Below are 8923 nucleotides of genomic sequence, written 5' to 3'. Positions count from 1 at the left end.
GAAGAATAGCCTATTAGCATGAGCTCGGTAGCGTCAGCGCCCCGTGGGCAGGAGCGATTCCATGCGAACGAAAGGGAAAAAGTGAGAGTTTGGAGAGCAGGGGAGAAGGAGAGGGGTGGGGGTGGCGGTGACGCAGGGGCGCAGGCATTGACGCACCCGCGGGGCTGGGCCCAAAATAGCAGCGCTCTAGCTCGGTGGCGCCCTCCCGGGTTCCCTTCCTCTTCCGCGAGGGAGCAGGGCGCTGCCAGGAGGAGCTTTCCTTGATCCCAGCGGTGGGCCAGGCTCCCGGCAGCTATTTTCAGGCAGTCGGAAACAAGCGCAGCCACGCTGGGGTGGCGGTTATCATTTTTTAATATACTCTTCGGAAAGCGGGGGCCAGGAGAACTGTAAGGTTGTAACTATCACCCTCCATACACAAATACGCCCATCTAAGTAGATACATTCCCTGCACAAGTTCCTCCTCCTTTATGGCCCTTAAAAACACTTGACTTTAGCCTGGGTTGAGTCTGCGGACAACCTGAGAATTCTCTCTCAGAGAGTGGAAAGTGTTCTGGAGTTCTTACAGTGAGCTCTGAAGAAGACAAACATTGTAGTGTGGTGCGTCATTCTACAACAGCAACCTGTGGAGTCGGGCTTGACAGAGCCCTTACCCAAGTCTTAATGCACCCGACTGAGAGGCAGTTTTCACAGCAGCTATTACAATTATTATTAGTAACTGGAAATGGAGGGGTTAGATAGAACATTAAAAAGAGAGAAAAGGTAGACTTTTCCCCTTGCATCCTACAACTTGTATGAGTTCTCTCTCTTCTTCAAATTCCTATTCTAGTTCCTGGGAAGTGTTACTTCTTAGGAAGACACACTGGACGCAAGACTGATAAACTCATTTAAACCAATTACTGGATAAGCTACTTCCTGGGTTAGCATTTTTGGTAGGGCTCAGATGTGCTCCGGGTGGGAAGCACACAACACAGGCATCATAAAGTGTAAAAAAAGGACCCCGCTCAGAACTCCAGACTCCTGTGTCTCCCCCACCAGATTGTGATGGAACGAAGTCTCAGTAGAACCGCCAATGTCTGTAATTGACTGATGCTGTCAGTAGGGGGCCTGACTCCACAACGTTCAGGAGGTTCACACACACACACACACACACACACACACTCTCTCTCTCTCTCTCTCTCTCTCTCTCACTCACTCACCAGCTAGCTATTCACTACTTAGGCCAAACCCTAGGAGAGCAAGCTGCAGGCCCAAATATTCACACTGTGCTGGAATTCATAAGTAACTACAAGTCTTTTATTCTTTTCTATTTTTCTTAAAAGGGGAAACAGCCTAACACATGGAATTAGGTTCACAATAGATTTTCTTTTTTCCTCCTGCCCCCGTTTAACTCACTGTTAGGTCACAGGGGGGAAAATCAAAATAGTAATAGAATCTCTCATTTTATCACCAAGTAGCTCAAATTGGCATATAGTTTGGAAAAATGAAAGCATGTTTTAAAATCCTATGATTACATGTTTAAATAAATTATAGTTTAGAAGAGGATTCCTGTGGGTGTATTTGCTAGTACATAAGAGAATGCTTTTGTGCACAGAGGTTTAATTACACATATAATGGAATCAAAATGTAGAATTGAACAACCTTTTAGAAAATGTTAAAAGGATGCTTTAGGCTAAAAGAAACTGAAATTTTGCATTTATATGACTACAACCCTTCAAGATTCCTTTTTAAACAGATTCTAGAATATAAACTACTTTGTAACTCAATTAAAATGACACTAGTTTTTTTCAGGGCCCAGATTCTGGATACAACTTTAAATTATTGCCATGTATAAATGTGTAAAGTTATCCCCAATGAAGTTCTCTTTTCTTAAGAAGTTCAAATAAATAGGAGTAAAAATTGGTCTTATACATAAAGAGCTCCTTCTTTTGAAACCAACTAAATTAAGTGACAAAATTAATTCTATCAATATATGCTATTAGATGACCTCAGAAAAGCATTTAGAAAAGTTGTGTTACTACATTGTCTTTTATGATGTTAACCAATATTAAACAGAATGCATTGACACATATGTAAAAAATATTTTTATAAAAAATCAATATAAATAATACGCTCACATCTAAACCAAAGTATTTTATTTTATGCATGGCTAGACAGATTGTACTTAATAAAATTGAGCTTTTGGTATAATTTAGAAAACAAACATGGATGTAATTCCATAGGATTTTCTATCTTAATGCATGGGAAAGGGGTCTTTAGGGATTTATTTCACGATTCTCCCAAAATGAACTCAGAGTAGCCCTTCAAATTCAGCTATAGTGAATAGACATAACTGTCTTATTGCAAGAGTTGAGGTAATTTTAAGATATTTCCTAACAAAACTACTTAATGGAAACTATCTTAAACATTAAAATGAGATACATATTTTAAGTTATACTTGGATAAATTTACATTCATGGCATTTGTTGCTATCAGCAGGAAATTTTACATTAGTGATAGAAATTTTCACTTTGAAAAAAAAACTCAGTTATAGAACTACAAAATCAGTTCTTAATGTTGAAGGTTTTTGGTTTTTTTCCTTTTGCCATTTCATTTGCATTAATAGAATATTAATTAACCAATCATTTCTTCCTTTACTATAAGATGCTTACAAAACAAGTCCATTGCTTACCTGAGATTCACATTTTGGGTAGCTGTGGCTTTTACTCAGTTTTATTCAGCCCATTTTTTTAACCAAAAAACACTAAATGCAAAATTATTTCTTACTTCAATTCAGAACTCAGTTCTAGAAATGTGTAAAGATGTGCAGAAAACAGCACTCTTTTTTTTTCTAGAAGCATCTACTTGCAAATTAAAATTATAAAACCGAACATATGGTAAAGCCTCATGCCACTCAAAAAGTATTTTGCATAATAAAAATCCTTCATCTTCTTTCTAATGCTTGACTCTCAGTAACCATCTCCTAAACATTAGCTTTTAAACTAACCACTTATTATTTTCTTCTTGTGTGTGTGGTAAAATACACATAACATAAAATATACCATCTTAACCATTTTTAAGTATACTGCTCAGTGATGGTAAAAACATTAACATTGTTGTGTACCCACCACCACTATCCATCTCCATAACTCTTCATCTTATAAAACTGAAACTCTATACCCATTAGACAATAACTGTCCATTCTCCCCTTCTTACAGCCTCTAGCAATCACCAATATTTTCTATGTAAGAATTCTTTTTGATCAAGCAAGTAAGGGTAACTTTGGTTTTAGATTTCATTGCTAATTTCAGTAAACACGTTGGTCATTAAATTGTACAAAGTCCTAGAAGACCTTTTAAAGATTCTGAAAATAAGTTGCTATATGCAAAGAAATTATCAAGGACACTAGGAATTCTAAAAGTAGCTAATAACCTTAGTAACTATCACAGTATTATACAGCATTTTAAGTAGATAAAACACATACACTTGGAATAGTTTTTGTATTTATATCATAGCTGGCTATTTTTGTTCTGTTTTTAATGATAAAATAACCACTTTTTGATTTTTTCCTCAGACTAACTGGTGGATAGGAACCTCTCGATTTAATAAAAAATGAAGATCCTGTACTGATATATTATGACAAAGACATATATGCCCTTTTCTTCATCATAATTCTGCAATTATCAAGCCTACAATTTTAACACTACAAAAGTAACTTATAGCAAGGACCCTTATAGTGATAAGTAATAAATCTAATTACCATATCCTTTGAATAGATGTAATATAAATTTCATTGCTCACTTAAAAGTTCTAAAGTTAACAGCATAAACTTGAAGTTGAGTAATTAAGTAATCCTTATATAGACACTTATTAAAGTATTTATACATATTATCTTAAATCTACATCTATCATTTTGCCAATTAAAATTAGGACTTTAATTGCAATTAAGTAATTTAATTGCCAATTGAACAGCAAAATTGCTAAGTGACTAATTTTAATGCCTATTTTAATTACCAATCATGACTGGGGAGGGAGCTAATCAAGTTACATCAAGCAGTACCAGAGTAATGATGTGAAGGAAAAAAAAAAAGTAGAACAAACATTCAAGGCTACATGCTTTAAAAAAAGAAACATAAATTAAATAAATGCAAACACAATCTTATAAATGTATAAAAATACTGTATTTCAATATCTGAATACAGAACATTAAAGAGAACAAGATTAATTAAAGAAGCCCCTGTCAATCTTTAGTCAAAGTAAGGAAAACCAAGTCAAATTTTTATGTGGTATTTACACAGCACTCACACTCACCCAGATAAAAACAAAGCTGCATAGAGCTGAGAATAAAAGACTGTTTCCTGTTTGGCTGGTTAAATATTTACAGATTGACAGTTTTTAAAGAATTCTTTAAAAATGAAATGCTATAAAAGAGAGGAACAAGTTTCCAATGCAGCAATGTAGATTTTAAATTTGAAAACCAAATGGGGCCAGTGCAGTGGGACTGTATACTCTTTCCTGATGGCTCCCCCCCCCCACTCACTTGAATGCAGAGTTCTATTAGAGGCCTAATGCCTATCCATAACTTGTCCCATGTTACCATGAGAAACACATAAATCTTCCCTATCTTACATATTCTAAAATACATTCATGAGTAAAAAGTAAGAAAGCAGCTAGGATTACATCACAATTAAAATTACACAGAGCATGGGGACTATACCCTGTCCTAAGAGTATTTCTTCATATTCAGTTAAAATAAACATGCCAGCTCAAGATAAAGGCTGTAAACCAGCAGGCAACCAGAAACAGTGGTGAAAATCTTCTTGGCAATACAAACACATTTTCAAAAGTTTTCATTTCCAAACTACTTCTCAGATTAGCAATATGGAAGGGCAATATTGAAAGAAGGAGGTGAAGTTGAGAGCTCAAAAAATAGAAAGTGATTCCCTGGTAGACAATAACAATGCTAGTACTTTCCAGCTATAGGGATCGCCTTGGCAGCCAGCCACCTCATTTAGAGTAACAATGGACATCCATCAAATCTTCGTTTAAAATAAAAGTCATGATGCAAGATACATGTCTTGTTTTTATTACTGTATATGTACACCAAAAATATACATAGTTTATATCTACAAAAGGGCCCGAAATCATTCATGAACTACATGTAATGTTATAACTTGAGAAAAAGCAAATAGTGCTGCTTAGGATTTTATTTACTAATGGACTTGAATTCTGAAATGAAGCACAGCAGGACTTTCAGCCTGGCTTTTGAAGGAGGAACACGTTAATAATCATGGGGCCTAACAAAAGGCTGCAATATCTGCTCATGACAATAACAGCTTTATAAGGCAAGTTCTGTGTGGCTGATTAAAGGACACACTCACTGCCTATTCAAAAGTCATGGAGATGGAGTCATTATTGACAAGCTCACTTCTGATCAGGGTCAAAACACATTGAGTACTGGTGAGAGAGAAAACCTTAGCCATTAAAAGATTACCAAAAACAGCCCCCAGCAACGGTTGCCGTAACTCAGATATATAGCTTAATGTGTTCTGTATAAGATTTTCTGCTATATAAATACACAAAAGGTATTATATTATTTGATAATAATTACCAACATGATCGCATTAATCCAAGCACTAGGTAACACATCATCACCCATTTCAAGAGGAGGGGGGAAAAAAGGAGAAATATTATCCTGTAATTTCAAAATGATTCTGAAAGGACATGATATATAGACAAACTTCCAGAATGTTAACTTTCTGAAACTTGACATGACTGAAAATATGTACTTGTTTAGATTGTTTAGGTCTGTTTTATATATTGTTAGTCTTATCAGTTCACGTGAATTAATGTGGTTTACACATTGTTGGAAGCAAAATCTTTTAAAAGATAGTACATCCATAGCTTTCAGATATCACTTAATAGGTAAAAATTTAAAAAAATTTCATAAGTTATTTACTTTTTACCCTTATTTTTTTTTTACCAGTGTTGCCTCTCTGCATTAGCGGAAGAAAAAGGAGGGATACACTAAGAGACAACCATGTTTATAACCTGAAATTAGAGGCCATCAACCATTTTATTAGTCACCGGGATATTTAAAATAAGACCTGTGAAATATTACAGAAACATTCCACTGGGATCTAAACAGTGACTTCAGTATGCTGTCACTGACATGTTGCGGGGAGAAAAACAAACGACCAGTACCACCACATGGATGATCCAAGTACACACATGGTGTGTGTGTGTGGGGGGGAGTGTTGTGTTTAGAATTGTTTGGCTCCTTATATTTCTTATGTTTCATATTTCTGAGGGCTGTTTCCTATCAGTTACTTTCTTACATTTAAGAATAAAGTTATTTAAAAAAAAGAATTTCAAATAGTTAATGGGTTTAGGAGTTATATAGAAAACTCACAGAACACGTATTTCTTATGGGAGTTCTTTAATTTTCTGGATTCCAAAAGTATGGTGTTCCTAAATATTACTAATTCTTAAGTAACTAGCATTGGAAATCATATTTTCCATTTCTCCATACTCTCATCAATTGGTATTTGGTTGACTGACTGGCAATTTATAAGACAACAGTTTTGCTAAACTTTATAAACTTTGTATCGTTCAGAAGGGGGGGGGGAGGAGGAAGGCAATACAGAAACCACATTTTACAGCCAGAATGATTTGACAGGGCCCCTCAAACCACAAATAGATGTTACAGAATTTGAAATGTAGCTCTGTAGCTCAATTTATACCACAGAATCTGTGAGATGCTATCTCCCTGTTGTTATAACGTATCAGGTCAAGGGATATAAATTGTACCAGGTAATTCATTTTGCCGTTCGGAGAGTCATTAAGTTCCTCCCAGAATATATGTGATTGATATCCCTGAAGGTGAAAGGCTAAAGGAACCATATGGCAACATGTTGCATTCCGTATGCTATCTGCCCATCCGTGCTTAAGCTGCCATTAGCAACATCTGTACCTTACGGAAATCCAGCTGTGCCGACGACGGCTGACGGAATTGTACTTGGGGGGGAAATCTAGCTTAGCGCCATTAACTTGAGACTTAGAGTCTATCTACCAGGACGGATGGAAGCTTTCACAATTACACGAGACGACACAAATGCTTTATTAAAGTTTAATTTTGAACTCCCAATTAGCGAAACTACATTACAAATCGATTGCAATTTCCTAGAAGGCACAGCAAGTTTTCTGCCTGCCTGCCACGTGCGAGAGGCTCCAGAGCAAGCTTTCCCAGCTCCCGGCAGCTGAGAGGGGCTGGTTCAGAGCCGGTCTCCGCATCCCAGGAAGTCCCTAAAATCCCCACCAGCCCCTCCTTCCGCAGGCTGGGGGCGTACCAGGCCAGAACCCGCAGGGAGGGGCGGGGGGAGTCCTCTATTATCTTGGTCGCTCGGGAGGAGCCTCATCTAGTCAGTCACGCAGAAGTTTCTCTTTTCGCTCTTGGCGTTATACCCCAGATCGGCTTCGTGCGCGCGGGCCAGCGGGGCGGAGGAGCCGGGAGACCAAAGTCCCGGCAGGGCTGCCCGGCGCTTGCACCCACCCCTGCTCCCCTCCCCCCACCCAAACAAAGCCCCGCTCCAGGTCCAGGATACGTTACCTGCCCGGCGCTCCCGGCCCCTCGGTCACCGCATCCCCCGCTGGCGCGCCTTGTGCGGGTCCCGCTCCCCGGGACGCACAAAGTGGCCGCCCCCGGCCGGCTAAATCCCCCTCTCTCGTCATGTTGGGGGGAGAGGGGGGAAACGGGGGAAGTGGAAACTGGGAGGCTGGGCCCAGGGAAACTTACTGGTAAAATTAAAAAAAAAAAAAAAAAAAGGTAGAAGCTGCTGGTTTGCGAGGGGGGGGCGGGGCGCTGTCCCGGCCAAGGGCAGAAGAGGCCGGTTACCTTTCGGAGGGTCGAGGGCGGGAGGGAGGGGGTCAAGGAGCGGCCGCCTGCCCCCCTCCCCCGACCCCCAGCGGCGGTGGCAGCTGCACACACAGAAGCCCATTGTCACCGGCGCCCGGCGCGCAGCCCCGCGGACTCGGCCCCGCGGCCAAGCGCGTCAGCGGCCCCGTCAGCCGGGCCGGGCTCCGTGACGCGCGCGCAGCCAGCTCTATAAATAACCCGCCGCCGGGCGGCTCGGGCGGCTTTCCAGTGACGCCGGGGCAAGGCGCAGGAGGAGGAGGGCGAGAGGAAACAATAAAGCTGCCCGCCCGCCTCCCCCGGCCTCCCTCCGCCCTCCCCCGGCCGCCCCGGGCCCTTCCCGCCGCGCTCGGCTTTCCCCGCCCCGGCCCGCCCTGTTCCGAGCGCCGCTCGCGGGTGGGAAGGGCCGAGGCGAGCCCGGCCCCCGAGTTTAGTGAAGGGGTCGCTGTGTTACTTACTCCCGGCCCGATTTCTACCTCTGGAGGCTTTCTCCGCTCTCCCACACCCGTTCTAGTACAGGTAGGATGTTTGTGGTGGCAAATCCTCGGTTCAAAACCAAACAAAAACCTTCCATCTTAAATGTTCTGATGTAGCATATTTTAAAGTATATGCGTGTGTTCGCATCTCCTAGAGTTCCGCCTACATCCTTCTCTATATATGGATCATCATGTCTTTCCTTTCTTCAGACTCCACCAGGATTATTTATTTAGGTTTTTTGCGAAGCCGGGGCCATATTACTGTTTGAATTTGGGAAGTTGTATAAAGGGTGCCCAGGGCCTGGCTTTCAGGACTCATGCTCTCAGACTCAGAGCATTTTGCATACCTTTTTGACCTTGAACGTAGCACAGGTCTTGAACATAGCACATTTGAATTTTCCAAAACTCTACCATCGTTCAACGTTTTGGAGTTTCAGCAAGGCTTACACTTAAAAGGGGCTTTCTTGATAGGTAAAATTTTTTGTGGGGACTTCTGTTCAAGCTTTCATACTTAGGCCAGGCTTTCCCACACCCCAACACTCCTCCTGCCCATTAAGGT

At 40.8% G+C, this 8923-nt stretch overlaps 1 protein-coding gene across 3 annotated transcripts in view; it reads right to left on the bottom strand.

Moving 5' to 3' along the window:
* The window catches only part of NR4A2 (nuclear receptor subfamily 4 group A member 2), an 18259-nt gene extending 10122 nt beyond the window's left edge, over positions 1-8137 (bottom strand). For all 3 annotated transcript variants that reach the window (XM_073883957.1, XM_073883953.1, XM_073883974.1), the window contains exon 1: positions 7586-8137. The gene's annotated coding sequence lies outside the window, so the exon portion shown is untranslated. The remainder of the gene's footprint in view (positions 1-7585) is intronic.
* Between the last annotated feature and the right edge of the window lie 786 nt (positions 8138-8923).

This window comes from Callorhinus ursinus, unplaced genomic scaffold (genome assembly GCF_003265705.2).
Source record: "Callorhinus ursinus isolate GAN/ISIS: 27379988/994484 unplaced genomic scaffold, GSC_fseal_2.0 scaffold2, whole genome shotgun sequence".
Classification (NCBI taxonomy): domain Eukaryota; kingdom Metazoa; phylum Chordata; class Mammalia; order Carnivora; family Otariidae; genus Callorhinus; species Callorhinus ursinus.
Note: the sequence above shows the minus strand (reverse complement) of the source record. Positions and strands in the feature narration are given on the sequence as shown.